At 47.4% G+C, this 22232-nt stretch overlaps 1 long non-coding RNA gene across 9 annotated transcripts in view; it reads right to left on the bottom strand.

Annotated features, from left to right (window-relative positions):
- LOC128120890 (uncharacterized) overlaps positions 1-22232 on the bottom strand; it is a 28538-nt gene that overhangs the window by 5765 nt on the left and 541 nt on the right. For 4 of the 9 annotated variants that reach the window (XR_008221980.1, XR_008221982.1, XR_008221988.1 and 1 more), the window contains exons 2-4: positions 17292-17736; positions 16593-16667; positions 673-1048 (exon numbers count right to left, since the gene is read on the bottom strand). This is a non-coding gene — a long non-coding RNA (uncharacterized LOC128120890). Of the gene's footprint in view, positions 1-672; positions 1049-7498; positions 8790-9416; positions 15882-16592; positions 16668-17291; positions 17737-22232 lie in introns of those variants that run through there. The other 5 variants (XR_008221983.1, XR_008221985.1, XR_008221984.1 and 2 more) reach the window with 5 other exon arrangements.

The following is a 22232-nucleotide window of genomic DNA, read 5'->3' as shown; positions in this document are numbered from 1 at the left end:
CCTGGGGAAGCTCCCCGCAACTCCCCCACTGCAAAGGCTGGGCATGTAGTGCCCGTGGTGGAGTGTAAATCAGATGTGGTGACACACACACCTACAATCCCATCCCTGGGGAGGTGGAGGTAGGAGAATCAGAAGTTCAAGGGTACATCCTGCTCCACAGTGACTTTGAGGCCATCCCGGGCTACACGAAACCCCGTCCCAAAATGACAATAACAACAATTCCAAAACAACCAGCAGCAGGAACTTCCAAGTCAGCCACTCACTCCACAATTCTCTGGAGTAGGAACTCGGGCCAGGCATTAGCCTCCCTCCCTGTGTGAGGCCGGCTTATTCCCAATGGCCGTCTTCCAGACACCTCTCCTCTTCATATTTTCAGGATTCTGCCCCAAGTCCTGTTTCTCGGGTATTTCTCCTTTCCTTCGCCTCTCTGCTGGGTGTCTAAGCTCCATTCCCTGTGGCGGGATGGCTCTGTCTGTGTGGTTTTCCTCCGTGTCTGGGCATGTGGGGCGTAAACTGCTATTTCCTTTTTTTACGATGGACAGGCAAGTCCCCAGACCCGGAGGGGGAATGAGCAACTAGGCTATGGCTCTGAAAGGCTCTGGAACCCAGGCCCCACAGAGAAATTTTATAAGGCGGTGTTTTGCTGCCTTAAGTCCCTAGACCCATCCATACCTTGGGAGTAGACGATGGAGGGCATAAATAAGTAAGAGAGGCAAAGTCTACTTAGGCTGTGTTTCTTCGCCCTGGCTTGGAGCCCTGTTCCAGGCCTCAGTTTTTCAACCTGTAAAACAGGAGTCTGAACTTGTAAATTCATGAAAAGAGAGCTGGATTACCTACCTGATTCTAATCTCCACTGTACCACTTGCCAGCCACATGACTCTGGGAAAGGCGTTTCCCCCTCTGCCTCGCTTTCCCCATCTGTCAAGTGGGGATAAGATCACCAACTTCCCAGAGTTCTTGTGGGAAACACATGATACGGCGTATGAAGAAGCAGAAGGCATCACACCAGCAACCAAGGAAGGTCCAGTGACTGGCCGTGGCTGTTGCGCTGTCAGAGAAGAGGGAGAGTCGGCAGGCAGAGTGGATTCTTTGAATGCGAAGTGTTCCCTCCGGCACGCCAACCTGACCTCCCCGCTTTTCTGATTTCTTTTCCTCCCTTCAGAAGGTCTGTGTCCCCAACACACAGCAAATGGGTATGGTGTCCCATAGCCCATACATGGAAACAGAGAACAACACTCTCTTTGTCTTTCCTTGTTTCTTTTTTTTTTTTGTGTGTGTGTGTGTGTATGTTTTATTGTTGTTGTTGTTTTTCTTTTTCTTTTTTCTTTTTTCTTTTTTTTCCCGAGTCAGGGTTTCCCTGGAACTCCTTCTGTAGACTAGGCTGGCAAAGTCTACTTAGAGATGGAGACTCAAAGTCTACTCGAACTCAGAGATCTACCTACCTATGCTTCCCCAATGCTGGGATTAAAGGTGTGTGCCACCGCCACCACCACCACCACCACCACCACCCAGCTTCTTTTTCTTTTTTTTTTTTTTTTTTTTTTTTTTTTTTTTTTTTTTTTTTGGTTTTTTCGAGACAGGGTTTCTCTGTGTAGCTTTGCGCCTTTCCTGGAACTCACTTGGTAGTCCAGGCTGGCCTTGAACTCACAGAGATCCGCCTGGCTCTGCCTCCCGAGTGCTGGGATTAAAGGCGTGCGCCACCACCGCCCGGCCTCTTTTTCTTTTTTTAACAGAGTCTTATTACATAGCCTTCTTGGGCTTGGAACTCACTATGTAGACCCAGGCTGGCCTCAAACTTTCAATAGTTCTCTGGTCTATTGCCTCTCAAGCATAAAGCCTAATATGCTTGAGAAATGATTTTGGAAAGAGTCTCATGTACCCCAGGCTAGTCTTGAATTTAATACCTAGCCAAGGACAACTTTGAACTCCCAATCTTTCTGCTTCTAGCTCATAAGTTTTATGACTATAGGTATCTACTACCATGCCTGGCTTTCTCTCTCTCTCTCTCTCTCTCTCTCTCTCTCAGAAAGTGTTGCAAGGCAGCATATTCCAGCCTCAAGCTTACAATCCTCCAGGCTCACCTTCCCAAGTGTTGGAATCACAGGCATGCACTACCACACCAAGCTTTTTAGTAGCCTGGAAAAAAAAAAAGCATCGCCTGTAGTTATGGTACATGCCTATGATCCCAGTGCGTGGGAGGTGGAAGCAAGACGTCAGTCACTCTTAGCTACATAGGGAGTTCAAGGCTAGGCTGGGACTTAAGATACCTTGCCTCAAAAAAAAGAAAGCAAAACAAAACAACAACTCTATTTCCTTTATCCTAATGTCCTTACATAAGGACATTACTTGACATGAAGAAGAAAGAGTTGTGGGGAGAAATGCTCCTCTGAGTCGTCTGCAAACACAAAGACCTAGAAGCAACCTAGCAGTTTATTAACGGGAGCGTGTGGAGTAAAATGCCTATTATTGCTGGGCTATCCTAGAATTATTTTCTTTTTAATTGTAATTTTTTTTGGGGGGGGGGTTTCATGACAGGGTTTCATGTGTAGCCCTGGCTGACCTCGAACCCAACAGAGATCACCCGCCTCTGCCTCCCGAGTGCTGGAATTAAAAGTGTGTGCCACCACCGCCCAGTGCTAATTTAGAGTTATTAAAATGCTTCCTAATTGCTGATAAAAAAAAACAATTGAAAAACATACAAAAATATCAAACAATATACAGTCGTAAGAGCAAAACAGCTATCTATGTCTGCAAAAGGAATAATAAAAATAGCAAATATTATTCTCACAAAAGCGGGCACTGAAGAGATGAAGACATGGCTCTGTGCTTTAGAGTGCTTGCTGCCCTTCTAGAGAGACTGGGGTTCGGTTCCCTGCCCTACCTCAGGCAACTCACAGCCGCCTATAAAGTCTAGCTCCATGGGATCTGATGGCACTGCACTCACTTACACAAACCCACAGACACATACACATATAGTTAAAAATAAAAATAAAATCTTAAAAGCCAAACCTCGGAAGAAGATTCCATTTATACACAAGAATTTTAAACAGCAGTTACTGGTGACTAGTAAGGCTTAAGTGGCGTCTAACTTTGTATATTTGTATTATTTAGGTACATTTTTCCATTTGCTTTTTTTTTTTTTTTTTTTTTTTTTTTTTTTTTTTGGTTTTTCGAGACAGGGTTTCTCTGTGTAGCTTTGCGCCTTTCCTGGAACTCGCTTTGGAGACCAGGCTGGCCTCGAACTCACAGAGATCCACCTGGCTCTGCCTCCCAAGTGCTGGGATTAAAGGCGTGCGCCACCACCGCCCGGCCCATTTGCTTTTTTAAATTTTTTTTATTTTTGAGGTTATAATTACATAATTTCTCCTTTCCTTTCCCCCTTCAAAACCCATATATCTCCCTTGTTCTTTTTCAAATTCATGGTCTTTTTTTCATTAATTGCTCATATATATATGTATATACACATATACATACACACATTCCTACATATATAAATGCATCCTCTTCAATCTATATAATATTACTTGCATGTGTTTCCAGGGCTGAGCATTTGGGTGTGCCCCAATGGTGTGCTCTTCCCTGGGGAAGACTGTTTCTCCCACACTCAGCATCCTTAGTTGCCTGTAGTTCTTTGTGTAGGGTGGAGGCCCCGTGGTCTCCGTGCCTCCCGCCTCATCCACGTTATCCTGTCTATTATTGTTGACCTTGTTCATCTCATGCTTATGCAGTCATGTTGGTGAGGCTGCATGGGTGCAGCTTCCTAGGAGACACAATCTCATAGGGGTTCCTCTGGCTCTCACAGTTTCTCTGACCCTTTTGTGATGGTCCCCGAGTCCCTGAGCCTCAGGCGCAGGGGTTGTTATGTACATTTATGCACTGGGACTGGGATCCACAACGCTGCATTTTGATTGGTTGTGGGTTTCTGTCTGGTGCAAAGAGAAGTTTCCTTGATGAGGGGAAAGGACTACATTTATTAGGCTGAGACCCTAGCAAAGAACCTTCAATAGTGGAGAGAGGACTCAGCAGTTAAGAGCACTGGATGCTCTTCCAGAGGACCCAGGTTCAATTCCCAGCCCCAACATGGCAGCTCACATCTGTCTGTAGCTCCAGTTCCAGGGCTTCTGACACCCTCACCCAGATATACATGCAGACAAAACACCAATGAACATAAAATAAAAATAAATTTTAAAAAATTAAAAGGGGGTGCTAAAGAGATGGCTCAGTGTGTAAAGGCCATCAAGCTGAGTCCAATGCCCTGGGCCAACATCAGAGGAGAGAATCTTAAACTGTCACCCTAACTCCATGTGCATGCAATGGCCCCAGGGCACTTGCAAATAAACACAAAATGAATAAACATATCATTAAAATATATATTAAATACATATATTAAAATAGCATTGTACTACACACCTATAATCCTAACTCCTCAGAATGTTGAAGCAGGACAATTGTGAGGTCAAGGTCACTCTGGGTTTCATAGTTACAAAGAGAGAGAGGTTGGGCGTGGTGGTGCTCTACACCAAATAATCCCATCGCTTGGGAGGTGGAGGCAGTAAAATCAGGAATTCAAGGCCTTCCTTGGCTACACAGCAGGTTCAGAAACAGCCTGGGCTACAGGAGACCCCTCCTCAAAAAGAAGTATGTGTAAATGGTGAAGAGCACTGGATGCTTGCACAAAGGACTTGGGTTTGGATCCTTTGGCAGTTCACAACTGGAGTCTATAACTCTAGGCCCAGGAGATCTGATCTCCTTCCCAGGCTTTGGTGGGACAGACATATAATCAGACAAAACACCCACACATATAAAATAAAATTTAAATAGATACACATATATACATACATACATACACATAGAGAGGGTGGGGGCTGGAGATATGGGGCTCAGTGGTGGGGAGAGGCCCTGGGTTCCATTCCCAGTATAACCTCAGAAGAGAGTGAACTAAAAACTAACAGTGGTTGTCTTTGATACTGTATTTAATAAACTGGGTTCATTTAATGAACATCTCATTTCCATTAATGAATACATAACAGACTCACACACATATTGAGGCTGGAGAGACGGTTCAGCAGTTAAGAGCACTCGTTGCTTTTCATAGGACCTGGATTGGATCCCCGGCACCCACATGGTGGCTCACAACCTCTTGTGACTCTAGTTCCAGGTATCTGACACCCTCTTCTAGCTTCTGCAACCATCAGGTACGCACATGACGCACAAGCACACAGACAGGTAAAATATACACACATATAAAAGAAAATTTTTAAAGAAAAAAGCAACATGCATGCCTCAACCGCTGTCCATTTCCTAGTTTATTTACGTGAATATATGTGTGCTTCTGTGAGTTTATGTACACCACATTCATACAGGTGCCTATGGAGGCCAGGAGAGGGCATTGGGTTTCCTGGAACTGGTGTTAAAGGTGGCTGTGAGCCACCATGTGGTGCTGGGAATAGGACCCCAGTCCTCTGCAAGAGCAGTAGGTGTTCTTAACTGCTAGGCCATATCCCCAGCGTGTGTGTGTGTGTGTGTGTGTGTGTGTGTGTGTGTGTGTGTGTATGCGTGCGCGACACACACACACATATATATAGACACATGCAGATAGGTAGATGGATGGATAGATAGATAGATAGATAGATAGATAATAGGTAGGTAGGTAGGTAGGTAGGTAGGTAGGTAGGTAGAGCCGGAGGTGGTGATACACAACTTTAATCTCAGCACTCAGGAGGGCAGAGGCAGATGGATCTCTGGGAGTTTGAGGTCAGCTTGGTCTACAGAGCAAATGAACGCTTCTCAAAAACAAAAACAAGGAAAAAAATGTATTGATTTTTCTGTGTGTGAGTGTTTTCCATGCATGTATGCCTGTATACCCACATGTGTGCCTGGTACTCTAAGGTCAAAAGAAGGTTCCATATCCCCTAGTTCTGGAGTTACAGATGACTCAGAGTCACCATGTGGGTGCTGGGAACTGAAACCAAGTCCTCTGCAAACAAGTTTTTTTTTTTTTTGGTTTTTTTTTTTTGGTTTTTTGAGACAGGGTTTCTCTGTAGCTTTGGAGCCTGTCCTGGACTAGCCTGTAGACCAGGCTGGCCTCGAACTCACAGAGATCTGCCTGGCTCTGCCTCCCGAGTGCTGGGATTAAAGGCGTGTGCCACCACCGCCCGGCAGTTGTTTTTTTTTTTTAATGAACTGATAAATTATGTTTGCAAGGTGCTGGAGATCAGTGGGTAAAGATGACATCTTCTAAACCTGAGGACCTGAGCTCAATACCTGGAACCCATGTGATGGAAGTGGAGAACCAGTCCCCATGGTGGTCCTCTGGCCTGTACATGTGTATACACACACACATAAAGGTAATAAAAATGTTTTTATGTAAAAGATGTAGAATCATTTGGTTTGGAATGTGACTTGTTATTTAATATGGTATAGATTTCTGAATCTCCTTCTACTTACCTATGGCACATGATTTGGGGGTGCTAGGGAGTGAATTCAAAGTCTATCCACACTGAATATATGCTCTTTCACTGAGCAAGGCCATCCCCCAAACTACCTTTGTTTGTTTGTTTGTTTGTTTGAGATAGGGTCTCACTGTGTAGCTCTGGCTGTCCTGGAACTCACTTTGTAGACCAAGCTGGCCTTGAACTCACAGAAATCTACCTGCCTCTGCCCCCCAGTGCTGGGATTAAACATGTGCACCACCATACCTGGCCAGACTTACTTTTTTTTTTTTTTTTTTTTTAGGTTTTTCGAGACAGGGTTTCTCTGTGCAGCTTTGCGCCTTTCCTGGATCTCGCTCTCTAGACCAGGCTGGCCTCGAACTCACAAAGATCCGCCTGCCTCTGCCTCCCAAGTGCTGGGATTAAAGGCGTGCGCCACCACCGCCCGGCTCAGACTTACTTTTTAAATCTAGAATCTCCTGTCTCATTTAGTCATTAAGTCCCTAACTGGATCACCTTAAAGCTCCATATGAAAGGCTTTGCCAAGGACATGCCTATCTAGGCATAAATGTTATTTTTTTCAGCTGCCGCTCTATCAATCCCTCTGCCTCCAAGCCTCGATAAGTCACCAGGAGTCTCCCAGTGAAATGACACACGGCAAAATCTACAAAGAGAAAAGGCACATTAGGCAAAATCCAGGGCAAACAAGACACACTCATTGCTCCAACGCCCCTCGCCAGTGATGTCATTTGGGACATCAACTGTCACAGCAATGACTGTGACATCATCATCTGAGAGATATGAGCCGCTGCCCACCATTTGCTCTTCAGCCACTTTTTTTTTGTTTGTTTTGTTTTGTTTTGTTTTGTTTTGTTTTTCGAGACAGGGTTTCTCTGTGTAGCTTTGCACCTTTCCTGGGACTCACTTAGTAGCCCAGGCTGGCCTCGAACTCACAGAGATCCGCCTGGCTCTGCCTCTCGTGTGCTGGGATTAAAGGCGTGCCCGGCTCTTCAGCCACTCTTTATTGAGGGCTTTTGCCTGAGGCTGGGTCACACAGGCAGCCTTACCTGGTGCGGACCACCATTTCAGAGTCCCGGAAGGAACAAAACATCCTTAGCACAAGCAGTTCAGACATAGGGAGCTGCTCTTACCTGTGAGAACAGTGGAGAGAGAGACCTTTCTGTGAACAGCTGTTCTGAACAAGACATGTGGTTTTCAACAAGGCACATGGAAAGGGGAGACAGTCTACAGCTCGAGAACAACACACTTTCATAACGCTCTAGCTAGGGACTTAAAATAGCTATGATTAATATTTAAAACCCTCTAATGTGGTGTTTTCAACCAGGGATGATTTTTTTTTTCTTCTTCAGCAAGCACCAGGCATTACCTGAAGTTCTTGGTGTCACAACTAGAGCCTCGGAGTGGGCTGCTAAAATTACTACAAGTTCATGATACCCTTCTACAATAAAAAATGTGGAGCTGGAGAGCTGGCTCAGCAGTTGAGAGCACTGGCTGCTCTGGCAGAGGACCCGGGTTCGGTTCCAGCACCCTCACAGCCCCTCACAACCACCTGCAACTCCAGTTCCAGGTGATCTGACGCTCTCTTCTGACCTTTGAGAGCACTGCACACACACACACACACACACACACACACACACACACACACACACACACACACCCTGCACAAAACACACATGCACACAAATCATCTAAAAACATTTAAAAAAAAAAAGTTTTTTTAAGTGGAAAAAACCCTTAGCAATAAAAACTCATTATTAGTGAGGGGACAGAGAGATTTTTTTGTTTTATTATTTTATTAGGCAGAGTCTCATTGTATCACACTGGCTGGTCTTGTTATGTAGCCCAGACTGGCCTTGAACTCATAGAGATCTGCCTGCCTTTGCCTCCCATGTGCTGGGATTAAAGGTGTGCATCACCACCCGGCAAGAGACCTATTACTAGAAGAATCTAGAAACAGATCCATAAGCCAGGTGGTGGTGGCAAATGCCAAAGTTACCACCTAAGAACCAAGACCAGCTACTTACTTTTTAATAAAAGAGCAAGTAGTTGGGTACGGGGGTCCATGTCTGTCATCCCAGTACTCTGGATGCAGAAGCAGATGCCAGGATCTCTGTAAGTTCCAAGTCAGCCAAGGCTACATGGTGAGACCCTCTCTCAAATGAACAAACGAAACGCAAACAGGCTTTCGTAGACAATCACGTAGCAAAGGGTTTGAAGCATTTGAAAGACGCATCCCCAAAACAGGATCCATGCTGGGGATGGAGCTGCTCTTACAGTTCTACATGGGCTTAGCATGTAGAAGGCCCTGGGGTAGGTCTGCAACATCACAGAAAAGAACTGAAAGAGAAAAAAAGTGGAGAACTCTGGGGTGGGGGCGGGGCGGGGCTAGTGGGGGCTGAGGGGGCTGTGTTACAGCAGGTGAAGTTTCTAAACGTTTCATTCAATAGAGGAAAAGAGACAGCACTTTGCTTTCAAAATCAGGATTATGAACTGGAGAGACGGCTCCCCGATAAGAGCAGGGACCCCTCTCCAAGAGGACTGGATTAGATTCCCAGCACCGGCATAGGGCAGCTCACAACTGCCTGTGACTCCAGCTCCAGCAGATTCATCACCCTGTTCTGGACTCACACGCACAACTCCCCTAACACATATAACTTAAAAATGATAAAAAGAAATCTAAGAAAACAAAAAAGAACTTTAAGGCTACCAGGGTGGCTCAGTGGCAGAGGGCTGAGGCCCTGGGTTCCAAAGGCAGCAATGGGGGAAAAAAAAAAAAAAAAAGTAAAGGGAAAAACAGGTTTAAAAAATACTCCTCACTCACCCTGGAGTCAAAGATGCTAACTACACAATGGAAATTTTACCGTATTTTTTCCCCCTAGAACATGGTATTTGTACTTTGGAAAAGAAACAGAGACTTTAAAAAAAAAACTAAACAGTAACTCAGACACACACATACATACACACCTCCTCCCCTTTCCCTGGCCCATCAGCAGCATCCTTGATACCTCCCACTCTTGCAAACTTCTTGCCCCTAAAGAAAGCCACTTGGGGCTCGCTCAGGGGCAGCTGCACCATGCCCAGCCCAGCTTTGCGGAGAGCAAGGACCAGGAGCGAGGGGCCTGGAGCAGCCCTGCCCAGGGGAGCGGAGCAGGGGCCTCCCACCCGCCCCGTCGCTTTCTCTCGGAGTAATTAAGAGTGAAATCCCGCTCCCAGTGACCCCGAGCTCCAGGCCGGCCTGATTTACACATGAAAGGTCTACCCCAGGCTGCGCTTTCTCCTTTTCACGTTCACAATGAGGAGCGGCCTATAAATAAAACCTCTGAGAAACAAGAGGCCTCAAAAATGTCTTTGTGTGTGTGTGTGTGTGTGTGTGTGTGTGAGAGAGAGAGAGAGAGAGAGAGAGACAGAGAGAGACAGAGACAGAGAGACAGACAGACTAGGAAAAGATTCAACAAACTCTACAGAAGACTGGAGAAAGCATGTGAAATACACATCCAGGTGGTGGAATGGATCAGTGAGTAGGGGTGTCTGCGGGTAAGCCTGACGCCTGGAGTTCAAGTCCCAGAACTCGCAAGTCAGAAGCAGAGACCAGAAGTGCCCCCCAAAAGTTGTGTTCTAACTTCCACACTGGGGTACACACAAATTCATAAACAAAATGTTTGTGTGTGTGTGTGTGTGTGTGTGTGTGTGTGTGTGTGTGTGTGTGTAATATATATTTAGTGGGGACATTACAGTCACGACTTATAGATGCAGAAATTAAGACTTAAGGAGGGCTGTCTGTTCCCAAGACAACCCAGGGAATTAAGGGCTCAGAAGTGGAAGGGGCAAAGGTATTCAGTCTCCTTGTTCGAGGCGACAAGGACCGCACACATCGTGTGTTCACTAGGCTGGAAGAAGTTCGTTCTTTCCAAAGTTTTCTACTGCAAGAAACCTGGCTTTATTTATTTATTTATTTATTTAGGTTGTTTTTCCTTTATGGTTACTTATTTGTTCTTTGAGAATTTTACTTGTTTGTTTTTGTATGCTTTTCCAAGATGGGGTTTCTCTGTAGCCCTGGCTGTTCCGGAACTAGACCTGGCTGGTTTTGGACCCACAGAAATCTGCCTGCCTCTGTCTCGTGAGTGCTGGGATTAAAGGCGTGCACCGCCATACCGGACCTGTTCTTTGAGAATTTTTGTATAATGTGTCTTAGTTAGCCTTTTTGAGACCCAGTCTCCTGTAACCAGGCTGGCCTGGAATTCCTGATCTTTTTGCCTTCACTTCCCAAGTGTTGAGTGTGTGTGTGTGTGTGTGTGTGTGTGTGTGTGTGTGTGTGTGTGTATACTATTATGCTCAGCTCACATAGCCCAGACTGGCCTTAAACACCCCATATAACCAAGGATTTGAATTTCTGATCCTTCTGGCTCTGTCTCCTGAGTGCTGGGATTACAGGTGTGTGCCACCATGCCCAGTTTATAGCGTGCAAGGGATAAAGCCTTGCTAGCTCAACCAGCTGAGCCACATACACCTCCAACCCTAGAAACCTAAACTTCTTCTTACATCCATTCATCCATCCATCCATCCTTTATTTACTTATTTATTTATTCATTCAGTGTGTGTGTGTGTGTGTGTGTGTGTGTGTGTGTGTGTGTGTATACAAGAGCACGTGCGTGAATGCATACAAGCTCTAGTTTGAGTATGAAGGCCAGAAACAACTTACAGGGATCAGGGATCAGTTCTCTTCTACCATGTGGGTCTTGAGGATCACACTCAGGCCATCAGGCTTGGTGGCAAATCCCTTCACCAGCTGAGTCAACTTCTCAGCCCAAACCTTTCACTTTTTCACACACACAGTTACTATTTTATTTTATTTTACTTTATTTTGAGGCAGGGCCTGACTCTACAGCTCTGGCTAGCGTGGAACTCACTAGGCACAACAGGCTGGCCTCAAAGCCCCAGAGACCTGCCTGCCTCTGTCTCCCAAGTACTGGGATTAAAAAGACATGCATGGGCCACCACACCTGTCTTGACATAGAATTCTTGATCCTCCTATCTAATTATTTAACCCATTTGAACAAAAACAAACATTTCCCCGGAATCTCATTTCCTAAAACATACAGAAACCAATAATAGAACTTGCTAGAATAAAGACACAGTGAGGCTCAGGCTGGCTTTGAACTCGGTATGTAGTCTACGCAGACCTTGAACTCCTCATTCTCCTGATTCAGTCTCCCCGTGCTGGACTTACAGGGTGAGCCCACGTGCCTGGTTTATATGATGCCCGGGATCAAACCCGGGGCTTTGTGTATGCTGGGCAAGCCCTCTACCGCCTGAGCCTCCGCCCCAGAAGAGGCCTGACACCTTTGACCCATGACCTGTAGAACCCTGACCACAACCCTGCTGCAATTGCTTTAGTCCAGCCAAGGGGCAGGGACCGGCAGATTCTGAAGGGCAGATGGTTTGGAGAGAGTCCTGGGAAGCAGACAGTCGGCCTGCCTCTGCTTGAGGCTGAGGTAAGGTAGGGCACAGGGTATGGATGTGTCCCAGCCATGCGGCTTCACAGCTGTCTTTCAGCCTCAGTTTCCACATCTGTAAAGTGGCCAGTGGTTATACTGCAGGGACTTCTACTTGGGCACATTTATGAGGTCAACATGCTCACTCAGGAAGATGTTAACTTTCTAATATCTTTCTGCTTTTTTTCCAAATGTTTGCTGCCCAAATTCGGCTGCCGGTACAGAGCTCCCGGGGTTAGTAAACATCCCTAGCATGTAGTGGGTGCCCGCTGGATGCATTCACTCTGCGTGGACCATCTTTCTCAACCTCCACAGTGACTCCGTCATGTAGGTTTGTCGTCACTTATGTTTAGAGGGACGCAATGACCTGTCTGAGATCACACAGCCTCTGAGTGGTGCACAGGCCTGTGATGTGAACATCTGCTAACTTGAGGGCGCTCCAGCATGCTCAGAGGGCTTGTCGGAACACACACCGCTGGGCTCCCCCGCCCCTCCTCCCTCAGTATCCGGGGAAGCGGGCCTTGGGGTGGAGCCCCCGACTTTACATTTCTCACCAACTCCCAGGTCATGCTGCTGTGGCTGGTCCATGGCATACTGAGAACTTCCTGACACCAAGATTTCCCCCACTGTCATTATCTCAATTAGGCACGTTGTGTCATGCCCAGCCCGTTACAAAAGGCTGGACTGCTGGAATTTGAAGTTTGTTATCATTCTTTTAGCGTTCAGCTTATGGAATCCTGTCCTCTTAAAGTCTTGAAAAAGAAAAGTTAGAAGGAGAAAAACAACAACAACAAATTTCTAGGGGCCCAGCTCAGTCAGTAGAGCGCATGTCCCCACCCCTACCCCTAGCATGAAGCAAAACTCCTACCCACTTTAAAGGTGTGAAAACAAAATCCAGAAGCTGTAAGCAGAGTGTGCTGGCACTCCCGATATATAATCTCAGCACTTGGAAGGTGGAGGCAGGAAGACCAGGAATCAAGGCCAACTTCGGGGACATAATGAGTTTGAGGCTAGCCTGGGCTGCAGGAGGCCCTGACTCAAAGCAAATAAAAACAACATAAACCACAAAAATAAAAATAAATAAAAAACGTAGAAGACATAAATGAAGGATAAGAACAGCAGAAGCCAGAGCAACGGCATGTGTTCTGCGGTCCTAGGTTCTCGGGAGCCTGAGACAGGAGGAGCATTTGTGTCTCGGGACTGAAAACCTAGGTAAGAGAAGGACAGCCGGGCACAGCAGCTCAGTTCTGCGAGCTCAGCTACTTGGAAGGCTGAAGCATGATAATGGAGAGTTCAAGGCCAGCCTGGGCAAACTAGAGATCCCCTGTCTCAACAGAAAATATGAAAAGAGGGCTGGAGAGGATGGCTCAGTGGGAGAGTGTTTGCATGTTATGTGTGAGGGCCTGGGTCCAATTCCTAACACTGAAAGGGAAAGACGAGGAGAAGGAGGGACGGAAGGGAGGGAGGGAGGGCGGGCAAACAGTTAGCTAGCTCTGGTCACCCCAACTATCCATGGCAAAGGCTTGTTTGTGCTTGTATAGCAGAAGTTTGCTGGACTAACCAACTCAGTTCAAGTAAGAAATCACTGCAAGAGCTGAGCATGATGGTGTGCGTGCCCACGTGTGTGTGTGTGTGTGTGTGTGTGTGTGTGTGTGTGTGTGTGTGTAACGCCGGTACTTGGGAGGGAGGCAGGAAGCAGGAGGACCTTAGCCTCAGATACATAGAGATTTTTATGGTACTTCAGGCTACCGGAGACCCTGTCTCCAAAACACAAGCCAAGGGCCGGCAAGACAGTTGCTGCAAATCCTGGAGACCTCAGTTAGACTCTGGGACCCACGCTGGAGAACTGACCTCCAAACGCACACTGCGGCATGTGTGTCTACACACACGTATACATACGCAAATGAATCCACGTAAATCAAAAACCAAACATCAACCAAAAGAGCTCACTGGGGCCTGGAGAGATGGCTCAGAGGTTAAGAGCACCGATTGCTCTTCAAGAGGTCCTGAGTTCAATTCCCAGCACCCACATGGTGGCTTACAACCATCTGTAATGAGATTTGGAAAAACAAAACAAAAAACAAAAGAATTTACTGGATCACGAGATCAAGGGACACCCTTCTTGTCTACTGTAAGTTTCAGAGTGACATGCGATGCCCACAGGAGCCGAAGGACCAGCTGCTGGTTTCAGATGTGACTTTTCGTTTACCAGTCAGCTGAATCGACGTAGTTATCAGTCGCTAATCACGCAATTGTAGGTGACAGATTGATATGATCGGAAAAGAAAACAAACATTTCTGTAAAGGGAAGTGGATGCTTCGTGGAGATCAGAGGATGGCCCCATGGGTAAGAGGGATGCCGGGCCTGCATTCAGATCCGCAGTATCCATGTAAAACCTGGGGTGGCCACATGTGCAGGCAGGCCTAAGGAGAGGGATGCTGAGACAGGAGGATCACCTGGGCTTGCTGGCCAGCCAACCTGCCTGAAAAATGTCCAGATCCAGGTTCACTGGCAGGTAACTGAGGGGAACAAAGTTGGAAACCCGACATCCTCCTCTGGCTTACACACGCTTACACACACACACACACTATATATATATATATACACACACACACACACACACATACACACACAGACATACACACAGACACACGCACATACCACATACACATACATACACACACACACACACACACACACACCACATATACATACATACATACACATACTTTAAGAGAAAAACTTAGTGGTTAGAGAGATGGCTCAGTGATTAAGAGCACTGTTTGCTCTTCCAGAGGACCCAGGTTCAACTCCCAGCACCCACATGGCAGCTCACAACTGTCTATAACTCCAGTTCCCGAGGATCTGACCCCTCTTTCGGCCTGTGTGGATACTAGGTATGCACACACACCAGGTTCGGGCTGGGATGGCTGGTCTTGGTGAATCAACTAAAATCCAAGTGACTGGGTACCCCTCTGAAGGATTTTCTTGACTGGATTGTTTTGAGGTGAGAAGCCCCACCCTAAAACTGGGCCACGTCTTTTGGTGGCGGCCCACATGAAAGGACATGGAGGAAGCTGTTGCTCTTTGCCTGCCTGCCCTCACTCTCACTGGCAAGTTCATCTACCCTGCTGCGGAGGCCTTCCTTCCCTCACATTAGAGCCGACTTCTTCGGGATCCCAGTGCAGACTGAAGACCAGAAGCTCTCTAGGAATCCCCTGGGGCTCCAGCTGAGACATCCCGTCTCCTGGACTGAAGAGCTCCCAAATCCTCGGACTTTCCGCTGGAAGACGCCATTGTTGGACTACGGAGACCACAGGCTATAAGCCACTCTAGTAAATCCCTTTTTAATACAGATTCATTCTATCAGTTCTGTTCCTCTAGGGCCGTGGTTTCTCAACCTTCCTAACGCTGCAACCCTCGAATACAGTTCCTCATGTTGTGGTGACCCCCAACCATAACATTATTTTTTGTTTCTACTTCATACCTATAACTTTACCACTGTCACAGATTGTAATGTAAATACCTGGGTTTTCCGATGGTCTTAGGGGGACCCCTGTGAAAGGATGGTTCAACTCCGAAAGAGGTTGTAACCTTCAGGTTGAGAATCACTGTTCTAGAGAGCCCTGATTACTACAGTCACACACATAAAATAAAATACAAAAATCAAATTAAAAGACGCAAAGGTTGGAGCCAAGCCCCAGACGACCCATTATGGACACAGCATGAGCAAAGAAAGGTTCTCAGGAGTCACTGCGGGAGGAGTGGTTGGGTGCGATCTGGACACAGAAGACTTGGGTGGGGATGGGGCAGAGAGCTAAAAGTCTGGAAAACTCAGGCTTTCAGGTTTAGGAGTTTGAGATTATAGGTGTTCTCTACTGTGCCCAATAGATTGTGAGTGTCTGACTGTGTGTGTGTGTGTGTGTGTGTGTGTGTGTGTGTGTGTGTGTGTGAGAGAGAGAGAGAGAGAGGGGGGGGAGGGAGAGAGGGAGAGAGGGAGAGAGGGAGAGAGGGAGAGAGGGAGAGAGGGGGAGAGGGGGGAGGGAGAGAGGGAGAGAGAGGAGAGAGAGGAGAGGGAGAGAGGGGGAGAGAGACAAAACGAAGGGGATTATGGAATTTGTTTGTTGATTTTTTTTTATTCATCTGTTTCTGGTCAAAAATATCAGATATTGGCTCATTATTTCAGTTTATAAAGCATTTTGCAGCTAATAAAGAATTTTCAAGTCATTTCACCTAATTCTCAGGACAGCTCCGGGCAGCAGAGATTATTGCTGTGTGTGTGTGTGTGTGTGTGTGTGTGTGTGTGTGTGTGTGTGTGTGTGTGATTAGTAGCCAAGCACTCAATCACAGACCCACAGTTGCAATCCCATTTCATCACATCTTATGTGGAGGAAAAATAGCCCAGGGCAGCACATGCCTTTAGTCCCAGCACCTGGGACGTAGATCTCTCTGAGCTCAAGGCCAAGTCTGGTCTACACAGTGAGTTCCAAGCTAGCTAAGGCTATATAGTGAATTCCTGTCTAAAAAATAAAATGAAAGAATGATGTCCTGCGGAAATCAGGACTGTGTCCTAGTTAGAGTTCTCACTGTTGTGATGAAACACCATGACCACAAGCATGTTGGGGAAGAAAGGATTTATCTGACTTACACCTCCATATAGTAGTCCATCACTGAAGGAAGTCAGGACAGGAACTCACACCAGACAGGAACCTGGAGGCAGGAGCTGATGCAGAGGCCATAGAGAGGTACTGTTAACTGGCTTGCTCCTCAAGGCTTGCTTATCCTGCTTTCTTATAGAACCCAGGACCACCAGCCTAGAGGATGGCACCACCTACAATAGGGGCTGGGCCCTCCCACATCAATCATTAAGAAAATGCTCTACAAGCTTGCAGAACAGCCCGATCTTATGGAGGTATTTTCTCAACTGAGGCTTCCTCCCCTCTGATGACTCTGCTTGTGTCAAACTGACATAAACTTAGTCAGCACAACTGACCCCTTGTCAACGTGACACACAAACACATCACTGTGAGGCCACAACCTTTCCTTTCTTGTTCATCCCCAAGAGCACACATTAACATGAACATCACAATGTTAAATATTCCAAGTCTTTAAAGTCCCACGGTCTTTACAAATGCAAGCATTTAAAATTCGGTCTATTTAAGAACCCAAAGCCTCTTTTAGAACCTAAAATCTCTCTAAAAATTCAGGCTCTCAACTGTGAGCTCCTAGAAAATAAATACTTTCTTACTTCAAGAGGGAAGAAACAGGGCCGTCACAATCACATCAAAGCAAAACCAAACTCCAACTATATAAATAACTCCGTAGTCATTGTCTGGGGTCTACTCACAGTCTTCTGGGCTCCTCCCAAGGGCCTGGGTCACTTCTCCGGCTCCGCCCTCTGCAGCACACACAGCTTGTCTTCTAGGCTCCGGCTGGCTCCACTCCATGGCTGCTGCTGTTCTTGGTACTGGCATCTCCAAAATGCTGGGTCTCTGCTGCAACTGGGCTGCACTTTCACCAATAGCCTCTCCTGGGCTCTCTCTTCAGGGACTCCAGCCCTGCTCCAGCTGCTCTCCATAACCCCTTCATGCCTTCAAAACCAGTACCTCCTGGGTGACTCTTACATTACCAAGTTCAGCTGCCAGCATGAGGTGCAACCTTGGCTGCCTCTGGAACACAGCTTCTGTGTGCTGACCCCGAGGAAACACTTCCCAGAAGACTTCACCTCAGGGATGCTGGTTTCTTCTTAATCACCGCTAATTTCTTAGCTCCAGCTGGCCAGCATCAACTATCTTAGAAAAGCAAAGGTTTCATTTCAATAGTTCTAGTATCTTGTTAATTACAGCTGATACTTCAACCCCGGCTAACCAGAACCACGGAACCTTAATCAAAATGACAAATGGCCCCAATAGAGTCTTTAAACTTCCCTCTGAAACATGACGAGCCAGGCCTCCATCATCCACACTGCTCTCAACACTCTTATCTTCCAAGCTCCTGCAGAACAGTTCACTGAGCTCTCAACACTCAATGGCTTTTCCAGCCAAAAATTCCAAGCTCCTTCTACAATCCTCCCAAAACACGTGATCAGGTGTCTCACAGCAACACCCCACTATCCTGGTACCAACTTGTCTTAGTCAGGGTTACTATTGCTATGATGAACACCATGACCAAAGCAACTTGGGGAGGAAAGGGTTTATTCAGCTTACATTTCCACATTACTGTTCACCATCGAAGGAAGTCAGGGCAGGAACTCAAGCAGGGCAGGGACCTGGAGGCAGGAGCTGATGCAGAGGCCATGGAGGGGTGCTGCTTACTGGCTTGCTCCCCATGGCTTGCTCAGCCTGCTTTCCTATAGGACCCAGGACCACCAGCCCAGGGATGGCCCCACCCACAGTGGGCTGGGCCCTCCCTCATCAATCACTAATTAAGAAAGTGTTCTGCCGGGTGGTGGTGCTGCACGCCTTTAATCCCAGCACTCGGGAGACAGAGTCAGGCGGATCTCTGTGAGGCTGAGGCCAGCCTGGTCTACAGAGCGAGATCCAGGACAGGCACCAAAACCACACAGAGAAACCCTGACTCAAAAAAAAAAGAAAAGAAAAGAAAGAAAGCGTCCTACAAGCTTCCATACAGCCCAATCTTATAAAGGCGTTTATCGACTGACTAAAGGGGTCTGCCCGCAGGTGTGTGGAGGTCTGAAGGTACAGTCCGGGTGCTGACTCCATTGTCAAGGTTAAGCTTTTGAACTGAATCTATATATCTGGACCCTTAGTGCCCAGCAGGAAATATTGACAGCAGAGTAAATGAGGAAGCGCTCTGTCATGGGACTCCAAGAGCACCTCTTCGTACAGAGGGGGCTCAAGAGGGCCTCCCACTTGGAATTTCCCTCATGGCCACTACTGAAGACTCCTTGGTCCTAGGCACCTGGATTCAAATCCTGACACAGCTGTTTTCTAATTTTCTGTTTATTTGTTTTTTGGTTTTGTAGACAGTATCTTGTTACATAGGCCAGACTGGCCTCAAAATCTCAGTTCCCAAACTGGGGGTGGTGGTGGTGCATATCTTTAATCTCAGCACTCAGGAGACAGAGGCAGGTAGATCTCTGGTGAGTTTAAGGCCAACCTGGTCTACATAGTGAGTTTAGGGCCAGCCAAGGCTACATAGTGAGGCCCGGTCTCAAAAATAAACAAACAGAAATTTCAATCCAGTCTCTGCCTCCTGAGTGCTGAGATTACAGATACATGCCACCATACTGGGCAGACATATTTTCTTTTGTCGGGAGAAAAAAAGAAACAGCAAAATGTGATTCATATAGTCAACATTACTCGTTTAAGTCAGGGGCTGTGTTAGATGTGGGGTAACAGAAATAAGCAAACCACAACCCTGCTCTCATGGAGCTTCTGGGTGTCTTGTAGGTCAATGACGGATGGGGGACGGCTCAATGGTTTGGTGCCCACCTAGCTTGCAATAGGCCCTAGGTTTTATCCCCAGCATGGACTTGCAGGGGGAGAAGAAGAGGAGGAGGAAGGGGGGAGGAGGAAGAGAGGAGGAAAGGGAGAGGAGGAGGAAGGGGAGGAGGAGGAAGAGGACATAAGATCACTCCTGGCAGAGAATGGCATGAACAAAGGCCCTGAGGTTGGAAAGGGCTTGTCATGCTTTAGAAGCATGAGGAACGCTAACTTGGGATAAATGAGGTATCTAGCGATGATGGTGGGAATTGGAAAGATTGTATACTTCAGGACTTGGACATCAGTCTGGGGTTTATCCTAAGGGCAACAGACAGCCACTGAAGGCTTTCAATGAGGGACATCAGGTCTGCACTTTAGATGGATCCCTGCAGCTGCTGTATAGAGAACAGATTGGCAGGAGGGAGGCTCTCAGGAGGGAGGCCAGTCTGGAAACCACTGTAATGGTCCAGGCAGAGGCAACAAGGGCCATGACTAAGGCAGAGGTGGGCTGGAAAGACCTGAGAGACACGGTGGAGATAAACACGCACAGGACTTGGTTAATTAGATGTGGACGAGAGAGATGATGAAAAAGAATGATACCCAGTTTGCGGGAATGAGGACTGGGACGCCACTGGACCATTATACGATCATCTAACCGACAGCAAGAGATGCGGAGATGAGTAATGTAGTAGAAAGGCAGGCGTGGAGACAGCCGTGTGTTTCACACAGTACCACGAGATGCGCAAGAAGGATGCCTGCAGCTGCTCTAGGGGCAGCGAAGGAGGGAGAGGCTCTGGCTGAGAGGCAGCGAGGGGTGAGCAGATCTCAGTCGATGAGGCAGTTGCAGAGACACTGGAGACAAAGGAGCTGGGAAGATGGCATGATTCAACGTGGGTGACACACACAGAGTGGGTGACACACACAGAGTGGGTGACAGTGGCCCTGGGAGTCCCTGGATGACAAGCCAGGGAATCAGCAAAGAGAAACGACACTTAGTTCCTACAGAAGTGAATGTGGTCCTTCTTGTTGGAGGATCAGCCGCGAGCGTGGGAGGAAGTAAAACAGGTGTTCGTTTGCGTTCTCTCTCTCTCTGTGTGTGTGTGTGTGTGTGTGTGTGTGTGTGTGTGTGTGTGTGTACAGGTGCACATGTGTGCGCCCATATGGGTAGAAGTCAGAGGATGCCATTCTTAGGTGTCTTTCTTCAGGGCCTGGGGCTGTCTGTCTGTCACAGGCCTGAATCTCATCAAGTAGACTAGACTGGCTAGTGAGCCCCAGGGGTCCTCTGGTCTCCATTTCCAAATACTTTTCTCCCGACATGGGTTCTAGGAATTGAACTCGGGTCTGAATGCTTATAAGGCAAGCACTTTATTGACTACGCTTTTGCCCAGGTCCCTGACCTATATTAAAAAGAGAGAGAGCCGGGCGGTGGTGGCGCACGCCTTTAATCCCAGCACTCGGGAGGCAGAGCCAGGCGGATCTCTGTGAGTTCGAGGCCAGCCTGGTCTCCAAAGCGAGTTCCAGAAAAGGTGCAAAGCTACACAGAGAAACCCTGTCTCGAAAAACCAAAAAAAAAAAAAATAAAATAAAATAAAATAAAAAAAATAAAAAGAGAGAAGGAAGCCGGGCGGTGGTGGCGCACGCCTTTAATCCCAGCACTCGGGAGGCAGAGCCAGGCGGATCTCTGTGAGTTCGAGGCCAGCCTGGGCTACAGAGTGAGTACCACAACAGGCTCCAAAGCTACACAGAGAAACCCTGTCTCTAAAAACCAAAAAAAAAAAAAAAAAGAGAGAGAAGGGGGGTGGTGGGATGGTTCATTGACTAATGGTGCTTGCCATCAAGCCTGAAAACCTTAGTTCGGTTCCCCAAGACCCATGTGGTAGGAGGAGAGAACCAACTCCTGAAAGGTGTCCTCTGAACTCCCCACATGCACTGAGGCAACTGAACACACACCACACACACACACACACACACACACACACTCACACCACAAAGGCAGTAAATAAAAGTGAAAAGATAAACTCAAAGGAGGAGGAGGGAGAGGACTCAGGAGGGGGAGGGAGAGGAGTGTAAGTTCAAGGCTAGCCTGGGCTACACAGTGAGACCCTGACTTAACAACACACCAGAAGCTGAAGAGATGTCTCAGTGCCTGCGGCTCTTCCAGAGGACCCCAATTTTAATCCCAGCCCCCACCCCCCATCAGACCGCTCACAACCACCTGAAACATCACAAGGAACCGCCGAGTAGGGTCTGTAAATAAACCGTCAAGTGAGTCCTGAGTTATGCTGATTTTCAAAATAGTTCCGATTCCCGACCCCCCATGGGCTCTTGTGCAGCCTGGGATGACCTTGGATTTGCTCTGTAACTGTAAATGACCTTGAGTTCCTGGTGCTCCTGAATGTCGGGATTACAGGCATTCATCGCCAGGCTGGCTTTCCTCACCACAGAGGGTTCTGTGCCGTGCTGGGGACTGAACGCAGGCCTTGTGGGGTTAGACGATCACCTTACCTGGTCACCTTCGTCCCAAGCCCTTTCCTCTGTTCTCTCCTAATAACTGTGTCGCTGCGCTGGGGATAGAACCCAGGGCCTCACACATGCTAGGCAATTGCTGTACTCCTGAGCTGCAGGCCCAGCCTTCTTCCGACTTTGATTTTTTTTTTCTTTTTCTTTTTTTATGCAGCTCCCGCTGGCCCTGAATTTGCAGTATTTGTCCTGTCTCTGTCTTCTGTTGCTGGGCTTAAAGGCAGGTGCCCCGCAGTAATCTGTAGCTGCACCGCCCTGGCCGTGTCTGATCTTGGAAGCTAAGCTGAAATCAGGGGCCACACTGTGCCTAACTTTTACTTCTT

Source organism: Peromyscus californicus, unplaced genomic scaffold, assembly GCF_007827085.1.
Source record: "Peromyscus californicus insignis strain IS unplaced genomic scaffold, ASM782708v3 Scaffold_2__1_contigs__length_46816999, whole genome shotgun sequence".
Classification (NCBI taxonomy): domain Eukaryota; kingdom Metazoa; phylum Chordata; class Mammalia; order Rodentia; family Cricetidae; genus Peromyscus; species Peromyscus californicus.
The sequence above is the reverse complement of the archived record's forward strand: the minus strand, read 5'-3'. Positions and strand labels throughout refer to the sequence as shown.